Raw genomic sequence first — 13,583 nt, forward strand, 5'->3', positions numbered from 1 at the left:
AACATTTTCTTGAATAAAAAAGAAAGTAAAACAATATAAAAACAGTTACATAGAAACTAGTAATTAATGAAAATTTGTAAAATTAACTGTTAAAGGTTAGTATTATTAGTGGAGCAGCAGCACGCACAATCATGTGTGCTTACGGACTGTATCCCTTGCAGACTGTATTGATATATATTGATATATAATGTAGGAACAAGAATATTAATAACAGAAAGAAACAACCCTTTTGTGTGAATGAGTGTAAATGGGGGAGGGAGGTTTTTTGGGTTGGTGCACTAATTGTAAGTGTATCTTGTGTTTTTTATGTGGATTTAATAAAAAAAAAAATTAAAAAATTTAAATTAAAAAACGATACTGATAATAAAAAAAACGATACCGATAATTTCCGATATTACATTTTAACGCATTTATCGGCCGATAATATCGGCAGACCGATATTATCGGACATCTCTGATCAATATATATCAATACAGTCTGCAAGGGATACAGTCCGTAAGCACACATGATTGTGCGTGCTGCTGCTCCACTAATAATACTAACCTTTAACAGTTAATTTTACTCATTTTCATTAATTACTAGTTTCTATGTAACTGTTTTTATATTGTTTTACTTTCTTTTTTATTCAAGAAAATGTTTTTCATTTATTGATCTTATTTTATTTGATTAATTTTTTTTAAAAAGTACCTTATCTTCACCATACCTGGTTGTCCAAATTAGGCATAATAATGTGTTAATTCCACGACTGTATATATCGGTATCGGTTGATATCGGTATCGGTAATTAAAGAGTTGGACAATATCGGCATATCGGATATCGGCAAAAAGCCATTATCGGACATCCCTACTAATTATTAGGGATGTCCGATAATGGCTTTTTTGCCGATATTCCGATATTGTCCACCTCTTAATTACCGATACCGATATATACAGTCATGGAATTAACACATTATTATGCCTAATTTATAGTCCTTTTTATAGAAAAAAATAAGATAAATAAATGAAAAACATTTTCTTGAATAAAAAAGAAAGTAAAACAATATAAAAACAGTTACATAGAAACTAGTAATTAATGAAAATGAGTAAAATGAAGTGTTAAAGGTTAGTACTATTAGTGGACCAGCAGCACGCACAATCATGTGTGCTTACGGACTGTATCCCTTGCAGACTGTATTGATATATATTGATATATAATGTAGGAAGCAGAATATTGATAACAGAAAGAAATGGGGGGAGGGAGGTTTTTTGGCTTGGTGCACTAATTGTAAGTGTATCTTGTGTTTTTTATGTGGATTTAATAAAAAAAACAAAAAACAAAAACAAAGCAAACCGATACCGATAATATCGGTCTGCCGATATTATCGGTAAAATGTAATATCGGAAATTATCGGTATCAACCGATATATACAGTCGTGGAATTAACACATTATTATGCCTAATTTGGACAACCAGGTATGGTGAAGATAAGGTACTTTTTAAAAAAATGAATCAAATAAAATAAGATAAATAAATGAAAAACATTTTCTTGAATAAAAAAGAAAGTAAAACAATATAAAAACAGTTACATAGAAACTAGTAATTAATGAAAATTTGTAAAATTAACTGTTAAAGGTTAGTACTATTAGTGGAGCAGCAGCACGCACAATCATGTGTGCTTACGGACTGTATCCCTTGCAGACTGTATTGATATATATTGATATATAATGTAGGAAGCAGAATATTAATAACAGAAAGAAACAACCCTTTTGTGTGAATGAGTGTAAATGGGGGAGGGAGGTTTTTTGGGTTGGTGCACTAATTGTAAGTGTATCTTGTGTTTTTTATGTGGATTTAATATTAAAAAAAAAAATCAAAAAAAAAAAATCGATACTGATAATAAAAAAACCGATACCGATAATTTCCGATATTACATTTTGACGCATTTATCGGCCGATAATATCGGCAGACAGATATTATCGGACATTTCTAATTGTTACTATTATTGTTGTTACCATTGTTATTATTAAGGCAGTTCCTCTTTGACAGTGTCAGTCATCAGAAGTAAACAAATATTATCAGAATGTTTTTTTTATTGGATCACATTTAGGGATGTCCGATAATGGCTTTTTGCCGATATCCGATATTCCGATATTGTCCAACTCTTTAATTACCGATATCAACCGATACCGATATATACAGTCGTGGAATTAACACATTATTATGCCTAATTTGGACAACCAGGTATGGTGAAGATAAGGTCCTTTTTAAAAAAATGAATCAAATAAAATAAGATAAATAAATTAAAAACATTTTCTTGAATAAAAAAAGAAAGTAAAACAATATAAAAACAGTTACATAGAAACTAGTAATGAATGAAAATTTGTAAAATTAACTGTTAAAGGTTAGTATTAGTGGAGCAGCAGCACGCACAATCATGTGTGCTTACGGACTGTATCCCTTGCAGACTGTATTGATATATATTGATATATAATGTAGGAAGCAGAATATTAATAACAGAAAGAAACAACCCTTTTGTGTGAATGAGTGTAAATTGGGGAGGGAGGTTTTTTGGCTTGGTGCACTAATTGTAAGTGTATCTTGTGTTTTTTATGTGGATTTAATAAAAAAAAAAAATTAAAAAAATTAAAATTAAAAAACGATACTGATAATAAAAAAAACGATACCGATAATTTCCGATATTACATTTTAACGCATTTATCGGCCGATAATATCGGCAGACCGATATTATCGGACATCTCTAATCAATATATATCAATACAGTCTGCAAGGGATACAGTCCGTAAGCACACATGATTGTGTGTGCTGCTGCTCCACTAATAATACTAACCTTTAACACTTCATTTTACTCATTTTCATTAATTACTAGTTTCTATGTAACTGTTTTTATATTGTTTTACTTTCTTTTTTATTCAAGAAAATGTTTTTAATTTAGTTATCTTATTTTATTTGATTAATTTTTTTTAAAAAGTACCTTATCTTCACCATACCTGGTTGTCCAAATTAGGCATAATAATGTGTTAATTCCACGACTGTATATATCGGTATCGGTTGATATCGGTATCGGTAATTAAAGAGTTGGACAATATCGGCATATCGGATATCGGCAAAAAGCCATTATCGGACATCCCTACTAATTATTAGGGATGTCCGATAATGGCTTTTTTGCCGATATTCCGATATTGTCCACCTCTTAATTACCGATACCGATATATACGGTCATGGAATTAACACATTATTATGCCTAATTTATAGTCCTTTTTATAAAAAAAAATAAGATAAATAAATGAAAAACATTTTCTTGAATAAAAAAGAAAGTAAAACAATATAAAAACAGTTACATAGAAACTAGTAATTAATGAAAATGAGTAAAATGAAGTGTTAAAGGTTAGTACTATTAGTGGACCAGCAGCACGCACAATCATGTGTGCTTACGGACTGTATCCCTTGCAGACTGTATTGATATATATTGATATATAATGTAGGAAGCAGAATATTGGTAACAGAAAGAAACAACCCTTTTGTGTGAATGAGTGTAAATGGGGGAGGGAGGTTTTTTGGCTTGGTGCACTAATTGTAAGTGTATCTTGTGTTTTTTATGTGGATTTAATAAAAACAAAAACAAAAAAAAACAAAAACCGATACTGATAATAAAAATACCGATACCGATAATTTCCGATATTACATTTTAACGCATTTATCGGCCGATAATATCGGCAGACCGATATTATCGGACATCTCTAATAATAACATTGATTTTGATTCAATATTATGTTTTGAGCAATGACAGTTTGAAAGAAAAAAAAAACAGCTTTGTTTTATTAGTCAACATTGCAACTTTTTCTAAATTACATTTCACCTTTAAGCTTTTTTATTTCACTTTTGTTATGTTTTTGTTTATTTGAATAGTATTTTTAGAAAGTGCCGTGGGCCTTTAAAACATTAGCTGTGGGCCGCAAATGGCCTCCGGGGCACACTTTTGACACCCCTGCTATAGATAATAAAACATTAAATGTGATAAATCTATGGATAAAAAGCAGAGCCTGGCGACGCATGCGCGTTTATCATAACTCTCTCTCTCTCTCTGTCCCTCCCTCACCAATGCTGCTGCACGCACAATTTGTTTTGTTTTTAACCCCTTCTTAACCCTGAACGTACATTGAAAATACACGCAACCCTAACTCAAAATGCCGGACATTTGAGGCATTTAAGAAACTCCGCCCTGACAGCTCCGCAAAAGAGGACATGTCCGGTGAAAAGAGGACGTATGGTCAGTCTATCCTAGCCCGTTAGCTGCTAGCATGCCGTGTGTTGTGCCTCGGTGTGCATTGTTTACACAACGTACGGTACGCTACTTAATATGTCCGTGTGGAAACTCGTTCGGTACACCTCCGAACCGAACCCCCGTACCGAAACGGTTCAATACAAATACACGTACCGTTACACCCTTAGTAAATACCTTGACAAATAGGAGATGACTATATAAGTAAAGAAGAGCAGGCAGCAGCTCACACATTCTCATACTTTCTGTAACATCCAGGAAGAAATTATGTCAGTCATCTTTGAAAAATGTCTCAACTATAATCTACGTGAAGGAGCCCAGAATTGTTTGTATTGAAATGTTTGCCATATTTTGAAATGCAACATTTCATATCAATCATAGCGTATTGAGAAATCATTGATGTACACTACCGTTCAAAAGTTTGGGGTCACATTAAAGGCCTACTGAAAGCCACTACTAGCGACCACGCAGTCTGATAGTTTATATATCAATGATGAAATCTTAACATTGCAACACATGCCAATACGGCCGGGTTAACTTATAAAGTGCCATTTTAAAATTCCCGGGAAATATCCGGCTGAAATATCGCGGTATGATGACAAATGCGCGTGACGAAGTCCGAGTAACGGAAGTTATGGTACCCCGTAGAATCCTATACAAAAAGCTCTGTTTTCATTTCATAATTCCACAGTATTCTGGACATCTTTTGCAATTTTTTTAATGAACATTGAAGGCTGCAAAGAAGACAGTTGTAGGTGGGATCGGTGTATTAGCAGCGGACTACAGCAACACAAACAGGAGGACTTTGTTGGAGCGCTAGCCGCGCTAGCCGCCGACCTCACCTTGACTTCCTACGTCTCCGGGCAGCCAAACGCATCGGGTGAAGTCCTTCGTCCTTCTGCCGATCGCTGGAACGCAGGTGAGCACGGGTGTTGATGAGCAAATGAGGGCTGGCTGGCGTAGGTGGAGAGCTAATGTTTTTAGCATAGCTCTGTGCAGTCCGGTTGCTAAGTTAGCTTCAATGGCGTCGTTAGCACAGCATTGTTAACCTTCGCCAGCCTGGAAAGCATTAACCGTGTATTTACATGTCCACGGTTTAATAGTATTGTTGATTTTCTATCTATCCTTCCAGTCAGGGCTTTATTTATTTTGTTTCTATATGCAGTTAAAGCACGATGCTATCACGTTAGCTCGTACCTAAAGCATTTTGCCGATGTATTGTCGTGGAGAAAAAAGGCACTGAATGTCCATTTTGCGTTTTCGACTCTCATTTTCAAGAGGATATAGTATCCGAGGTGGTTTAAAATACAAATCCGTGATCCACAATAGAAAAAGGAGAGAGTGTGGAATCCAATGAGCCAGCTTGTACCTAAGTTACGGTCAGAGCGAAAAAAGATACGTCCATCACTGTCTCTCAAGTCCTTCACTGTAACGTTCCTCATCTACGAATCTTTCATCCTCGCTCAAATTAATGGGGTAATCATCACTTTCTCGGTCCGAATCTCTCTCGCTCCATTGTAAACAACGGGGAATTGTGAGGAATACTAGCTCCTGTGACGTCACGCTACTTCCGGTACAGGCAAGGCTTTTTTTTATCAGCGAGCAAAAGTTGCAAACTTTATCGTCGATTTTCTCTACTAAATCCTTTCAGCAAAAATATGGCAATATCGCAAAATGATCAAGTATGACACATAGAATGGATCTGCTATTCCCGTTTAAATAAAAAAAAATCATTTCAGTAGGCCTTTAAAATGTCCTTATTTTTCAATGAAGATAACTTTAAACTAGTCTTAACTTGAAAGAAATACACTCTATACATTGCTAATGTGGTAAATGACTATTCTAGCTGCAAATGTCTGCTTTTTGGTGCAATATCTACATAGGTGTATAGAGGCCCATTTCCAGCAACTATCACTCCAGTGTTCTAATGGTACAATGTGTTTGCTCATTGGCTCAGAAGGCTAATTGATGATTAGAAAACCCTTGCGCAATCATGTTCACACATCTGAAAACAGTTTAGCTCGTTACAGAAGCTACAAAAATGACCTTCCTTTGAGCGGATTGAGTTTCTGGAGCATCACATTTGTGGGGTCAATTAAACGCTCAAAATGGCCAGAAAAAGAGAACTTTCATCTGAAACTCGACAGTCTATTCTTGTTCTTAGAAATGCAGGCTATTCCACAAAATTGTTTGGGTGACCCCAAACTTTTGAACGGTAGTGTAAGTTGTTACATATTGAAAACGGGAAGTGAACATTTGTGTTAGTAATTGCTATGAAGTGGAAAAGGGGTAGGATGAAATAAGCTTTGCTTCATCCTACTCCTTTTTCAGACATCCATCCATCCATTTTCTACCGCTTGTCCCTTTTGGGGTCGCAGGGGGTGCTGGAGCCTATCTCAGCTGCATTCTGGCGGAAAATATTTCAAATATGTCAAGTATCATATTGAAACTGTATGGCTGTGTTGCATGTGACGCCACGTCCGGTTTTCTTCTTCACGTCACGATGGTCAAGCAGCTTGAGCAAACAAGTGAGAGTAGTGTAGAGTTTGAGCAGAAAATGTATTGCTGTTCTGTTTTTGGCTGTTCCAGTCGTTCAAATAGAGGGATAGGAAAGAACTTTGAGAGAGTCCGGAAAGAAGTGGTTCATAAAGGTAATAAAGTCCGGCATAAAGGAAATGGCTCTTTAAAGGCCTACTGAAATGAAATTGTTTTATTTAAACGGGAATAGCAGATCCATTCTATGTGTCATACTTGATCATTTCGTGATATTGCCATATTTTTGCTGAAAGGATTTAGTAGAGAACATCGACGATAAAGTTCGCAACTTTTGGTTGCTGATAAAAAAAGCCTTGCCTGTACCGGAAGTAGCGTGACGTCGCAGGTTGTGGAGCTCCTCACATTTCCACATTGTTTACACCAGCAGCGAGAGTGATTCGGACGGAGAAAGCGACGATTACCCCATCAATTTGAGCGAGGATGAAAGATTCGTGGATGAGGAACGTGAGAGTGAAGGATTAGAGTGCAGTGCAGAACGTATCTTTTTTCGCTCTGACCGTAACTTAGGTACAAGCTGGCTCATTGGATTCCACACTCTCTCCTTTTTCTATTGTGGATCACGGATTTATATTTTAAACCACCTCGGATACTATATCCTCTTGAAAATGAGAGTCGAGAACGCGAAATGGACATTCACAGTGACTTTTATCTCCACGACAATACATCGGCGAAGCACTTTAGCTACGGAGCTAACGTGATAGCATCGGGCTTAACTGCAGATAGAAACAAAAGAAATAAACCCCTGACTGGAAGGATAGACAGAAGATCAACAATACTATTAAACCATGGACATGTAACTACACGGTTAATGCTTTCCAGCCTGGCGAAGGTTAACAATGCTGTTGCTAACGACGCCATTGAAGCTAACTTAGCTACGGGACCTCACAGAGCTATGCTAAAAACATTAGCTCTCCACCTACGCCAGCCAGCCCTCATCTGCTCAACACCCGTGCTCACCTGCGTTCCAGCGATCGATGAGCGACGAAGGACTTCACCCGATCATCGATGCGGTCGGCGGCTAGCGTCGGATAGCGCGTCTGCTATCCAAGTCAAAGTCCTCCTGGTTGTGTTGCTGCAGCCAGCCGCTAATACACCGATCCCACCTACAGCTTTCGTCTTTGCAGTCTCCATTGTTCATTAAACAAATTGCAAAAGATTCACCAACACAGATGTCCAGAATACTGTGGAATTTTGCGATGAAAACAGAGCTTTTTGTGTTGGATACAATGTGTCCCAATACTTCCGTTTCAACGATTGACGTCACGCGCATACGTCATCATACATAGACGTTATCAACCGGAAGTTTCGCGGTAAATGTAAAATGGCACTTTATAAGTTAACCCGGCCGTATTGGCATGTGTTGCAATGTTAAGATTTCATCATTGATATATAAACTATCAGACTGCGTGGTCGCTAGTAGTGGCTTTCAGTAGGCCTTTAAAAAGATCACTTTCATCATCTTGTGGAATACAATCGGACAGCTTGTGTCTGCAAAGATGACTTTGTAAAATCTTTGAACATTTTGATTTGTTTGAGAAACTCTCTGTGATGCAATCCAGTTCATTCTCTACTATAGTAGTAGTGTTTGAGAGCAGAACTAAATGTAAAGATAGGACAATTAGTTTGGTTGTTTTGTGTTTCCTACGCCGAAATATAACTAGAAGACCTGCTTGTGCAAATAAACTAACTCATGTTAAGTCATAGTAATAAATATTGTGATTGTTGGTCCAATCCACCCAATTTTTGTAATTTTACGTTTTCATAACAAACTTAAAAGCTTAGTTGTTGTTGTGCAGGAAAAACAAGTGCTTTATTCGACAGGGATGACCACATTATAGCGTCTTTGAACCTACTCAGTGGCCTAGTGGCATTGGTCCCCAACCACCGGTCCGGGCCGCACAGAGACATTAAATAATTTATAGCCGACCGCATTTTGTCCTACTTAATATTGGCCAGTTCCACCCGACACACCAACTTAATATTGGCCAGTTCCACCAGACACACCAACTTAACATTGGCCAGTTCCACCAGACACACCAACTTAAAATTGGCCAGTATTAGTATACCAGTATACAATAGTGTGTGTGTGACAATCATTGGTACTTTAACTTTAACTTTGGTGCTATTTGTTAGCATCAAGAAAATAGTATTGATAAAGTAGATGAATAAATGTCAACAGCATATACCAGTGTTTCTCATAAACTGCCAAGATACCTGTGGCGGTGGGGGCGTGGCTATGGGCGTGGCCACCATGACATCATCGAGTCATTTGCATAATTTACTACAATGACATGATTTTCTCTAAAAAGGCTAAAAAAAATGTATACTTACTAATTAATAATAACAGTTTTGTTTTAAACGTCCATCCATCCATCCATTTTACAATATAATTACAACACTTTATGTACATATTTATATACAGATTTGAACAATAAGTTATTCACTGAAATATATTTTTTAATTGTGGTTCTTACAAAAAATATATCTTATAAAATATAAAAGCTAAAATGTCTCTTAAAGCTCCGCCCCTTTAATTAGTGCATACTAAATAATTTAACTTTAGCCTACTACTACAACCATATTATTTAAGACCCACTTTTATTCTTTGGCTTTTAACACTACGTGAGTTGTGTGGTCTTCTGTCCTCTGTTGTCCTGTGTGGTTAGGGTTAGGGTTATACATTTTGATGTCTATTTTACTGTTTTAATTGGTTTTACCCTTTAAAATCGTTTTTAATCATATTTATTTTTTATATTGTCTCTGTATTGGTTTTCTATTCATTTATTCTTTGTTTTTATTCAGTCATTGGTGTAGCATAATATTGTTTTTAATATTGTTTTTAATATTGTTTTTAACATGGCTGTGCAGCACTTTGGAAACGTTCTTGTTGTGTAAATGTGCTATATAAATAAAGTGGATTGGATTGGATTGGATTATTTACCAGCAACATAAAGTGAAACAGAGGCAGAGGTGTCCTGCCACAGTCAGTAACAAATAAACAGAAAACAGTAGTGGTCAAATACAAATAAGGCAACAAGAGAAGTATCCTACACTTCTCTTTTGTAAAGTAAATCTGAACAGCCTATATGGGCATCTACATCAACTATGTGATTTGCCTGAGAAGCTGGACAGGACAAAAAATAAATAAATAAAATAAATAAAAATATTTGTGGCGGACGTAATTCTTTCGTGGCGGGCCGCCACAAATAAATGAATGTGTGGGAAACACTGTATACTGAATCTTGACACTGCTAGCAAACATTGCTGAACAACATCTACAGCTAAATAATGAGACAAAATATGAACTTCACACATAAAAACAACCGCAGACATTAATCGTAGATGAGACTAATGTTTGTAGCAGGAAATCAACTGCAAACAAACTTATCCTTTTTGCCATTAGTGTCCCCATCACAGCAGCATGGCACTCGTTATGTCAATCAAATACGTTTGTTAGCGATGCACCGATAAGTCCAACTTTCAGCGATTAATGTTTAATTTGTGGACTGCTAATCAGTATCGGTATTGGTATGGGCCCTGAAAGTATTGACCTTGGCCAAGGCAAGAATGGAATGTATTTGTTCTGGTCGGCGGCAAAGGAATGAAGAGCGGAGCCAAGGAAAATAGCAGTGGACTACATGAGCATTGAAGTATGGCAGATGACCCGAGCACTGGTTCAACTGACGCAATACTTTACATAAGCACTTGTATTTTCTCATGCTCTTTGCTCGGCTCACTGGGGGTTTAGCGTTTGATTCTGTGTCGTGGACCGGGATAGGCTCCAGCTTGCCATGATCCTGAAACTGCTGTGTCATTGCCCTGGCAAACAAGGAGGTGCTGGTAATCCTCTTAGACTTGCTGATCCGTGATGCGGTCTACGGACTCTTGTCGGACACGGTCTCCCACAATGGCTGCTTGTTTCTCCTCTCCCCTGCAAGGCATCAGAAGACCGTCTCCATGATAAAATTCCTCGACAATCAGCCGATAAGTGCAAAGCCCATAATCCTCAAAGTGTCTCCGCATAGTCGGGAGACGATTCCTGGGATAAGCGGGCGCCAAAATACGGCAGTAGTGAGGGTAGGATTAGCACGACTGTGGTCGTCAAAATATGTCAAGTGTTCCCATTTCAAACTCTTATATATATGTGTTTGTGTGCGTGTGTGTGTGTGTGTGTGTGTGTGTGTGTGTGTGTGTGTTTGTGTGTGTGTACATATATATGTATATGTGTGTGTATATTTGTATATGTGTGTGTATATATGTATATGTGTGTGTGTGTGTGTTTACATATATATGTATATGTGTGTGTATATATGTATATGTGTGTGTGTATATGTATATGTGTGTTTACATATATATGTATATGTGTGTGTACATATATATGTGTGTGTATATATGTATATGTGTGTGTGTGTGTTTACATATATATGTATATGTGTGTGTATATGTATATGTGTGTGTGTGTGTTTACATATATATGTATATGTGTGTGTACATATTTTTTGTGTGTGTGTGTATATATGTATATGTGTGTGTGTGTGTGTGTTTACATATATATGTATATGTGTGTGTACATATATATGTGTGTGTATATATGTATATGTGTGTGTGTGTGTTTACGTATATATGTATATGTGTGTGTACATATATGTGTGTGTTTACGTATATATGTATATGTGCGTGTGTGTTTGTACATGTACATATATATGTATGTGTGTGTACATATATATGTGTGTATATATGTATATGTGTGTGTGTGTGTGTTTACATATATATGTATATGTGTGTGTACATATATATGTGTGTGTGTATATGTATGTGTGTGTGTGTGTTTACATATATATGTATATGTGTGTGTACATATATATATATGTGTGTATATGTGTGTGTGTGTGTGTTTACATATATATGTATATGTGTGTGTACATATATATGTGTGTGTATATATGTATATGTGTGTGTGTGTGTTTACATATATATGTATATGTGTGTGTACATATATATGTGTGTGTATATATGTATATGTGTGTGTGTGTGTGTGTTTACATATATATGTATATGTGTGTGTACATATATATGTGTGTGTATATATGTGTGTGTGTGTGTGTTTACATATATATGTATATGTGTGTGTACATATATATGTGTGTGTATATATGTATATGTGTGTGTGTGTGTATATACAGTATATATATATATATATATATATATATATATATATATATATATATATATATATATACATACACACACATATATATACAGGTAAAAGCCAGTAAATTAGAATATTTTTTATTTATTTATTTCAGTAATTGCATTCAAAAGGTGTAACTTGTACATTATATTTATTCATTGCACACAGACTGATGCATTCAAATGTTTATTTCATTTAATTTTGATGATTTGAAGTGGCAAGAAATGAAAATCCAAAATTCCGTGTGTCACAAAATTAGAATATTACTTAAGGCTAATACAAAAAAGGGATTTTTAGAAATGTTGGCCAACTGAAAAGTATGAAAATGAAAAATATGAGCATGTACAATACTCAATACTTGGTTGGAGCTCCTTTTGCCTCAATTACTGCGTTAATGCGGCGTGGCATGGAGTCGATGAGTTTCTGGCACTGCTCAGGTGTTATGAGAGCCCAGGTTGCTCTGGTAGTGGCCTTCAACTCTTCTGCGTTTTTGGGTCTGGCATTCTGCATCTTCCTTTTCACAATACCCCACAGATTTTCTATGGGGCTAAGGTCAGGGGGGTTGGCGGGCCAATTTAGAACAGAAATACCATGGTCCGTAAACCAGGCACGGGTAGATTTTGCGCTGTGTGCAGGCGCCAAGTCCTGTTGGAACTTGAAATCTCCATCTCCATAGAGCAGGTCAGCAGCAGGAAGCATGAAGTGCTCTAAAACTTGCTGGTAGACGGCTGCGTTGACCCTGGATCCCAGGAAACAGAGTGGACCGACACCAGCAGATGACATGGCACCCCAAACCATCACTGATGGTGGAAACTTTACACTAGACTTCAGGCAACGTGGATCCTGTGCCTCTCCTGTCTTCCTCCAGACTCTGGGACCTCGATTTCCAAAGGAAATGCAAAATTTGCTTTCGTCAGAAAACATGACTTTGGACCACTCAGCAGCAGTCCAGCTCTTTTTTCCAGGGTCAACGCAGCCGTCTACCAGCAAGTTTTAGAGCACTTCATGCTTCCTGCTGCTGACCTGCTCTATGGAGATGGAGATTTCAAGTTCCAACAGGACTTGGCGCCTGCACACAGCGCAAAATCTACCCGTGCCTGGTTTACGGACCATGGTATTTCTGTTCTAAATTGGCCCGCCAACTCACCTGACCTTAGCCCCATAGAAAATCTGTGGGGTATTGTGAAAAGGAAGATGCAGAATGCCAGACCCAAAAACGCAGAAGAGTTGAAGGCCACTATCAGAGCAACCTGGGCTCTCATAACACCTGAGCAGTGCCAGGAACTCATCGACTCCATGCCACGCCGCATTAACGCAGTAATTGAGGCAAAAGGAGCTCCAACCAAGTATTGAGTATTGTACATGCTCATATTTTTCATTTTCATACTTTTCAGTTGGCCAACATTTCTAAAAATCCCTTTTTTGTATTAGCCTTAAGTAATATTCTAATTTTGTGACACACGGAATTTTGGATTTTCATTTCTTGCCACTTCAAATCATCAAAATTAAATGAAATAAACATTTGAATGCATCAGTCTGTGTGCAATGAATAAATATA

General features: G+C 36.9%; 1 protein-coding gene across 1 annotated transcript in view; it reads left to right on the plus strand.

The window, feature by feature from the left end:
- Positions 1-13,583, plus strand: part of tmtc3 (transmembrane O-mannosyltransferase targeting cadherins 3) — a 77,131-nt gene that overhangs the window by 11,745 nt on the left and 51,803 nt on the right. The window lies entirely within an intron of this gene.

Source organism: Entelurus aequoreus, linkage group LG10 (genome assembly GCF_033978785.1).
Source record: "Entelurus aequoreus isolate RoL-2023_Sb linkage group LG10, RoL_Eaeq_v1.1, whole genome shotgun sequence".
NCBI classification, from domain to species: Eukaryota; Metazoa; Chordata; class Actinopteri; order Syngnathiformes; family Syngnathidae; genus Entelurus; species Entelurus aequoreus.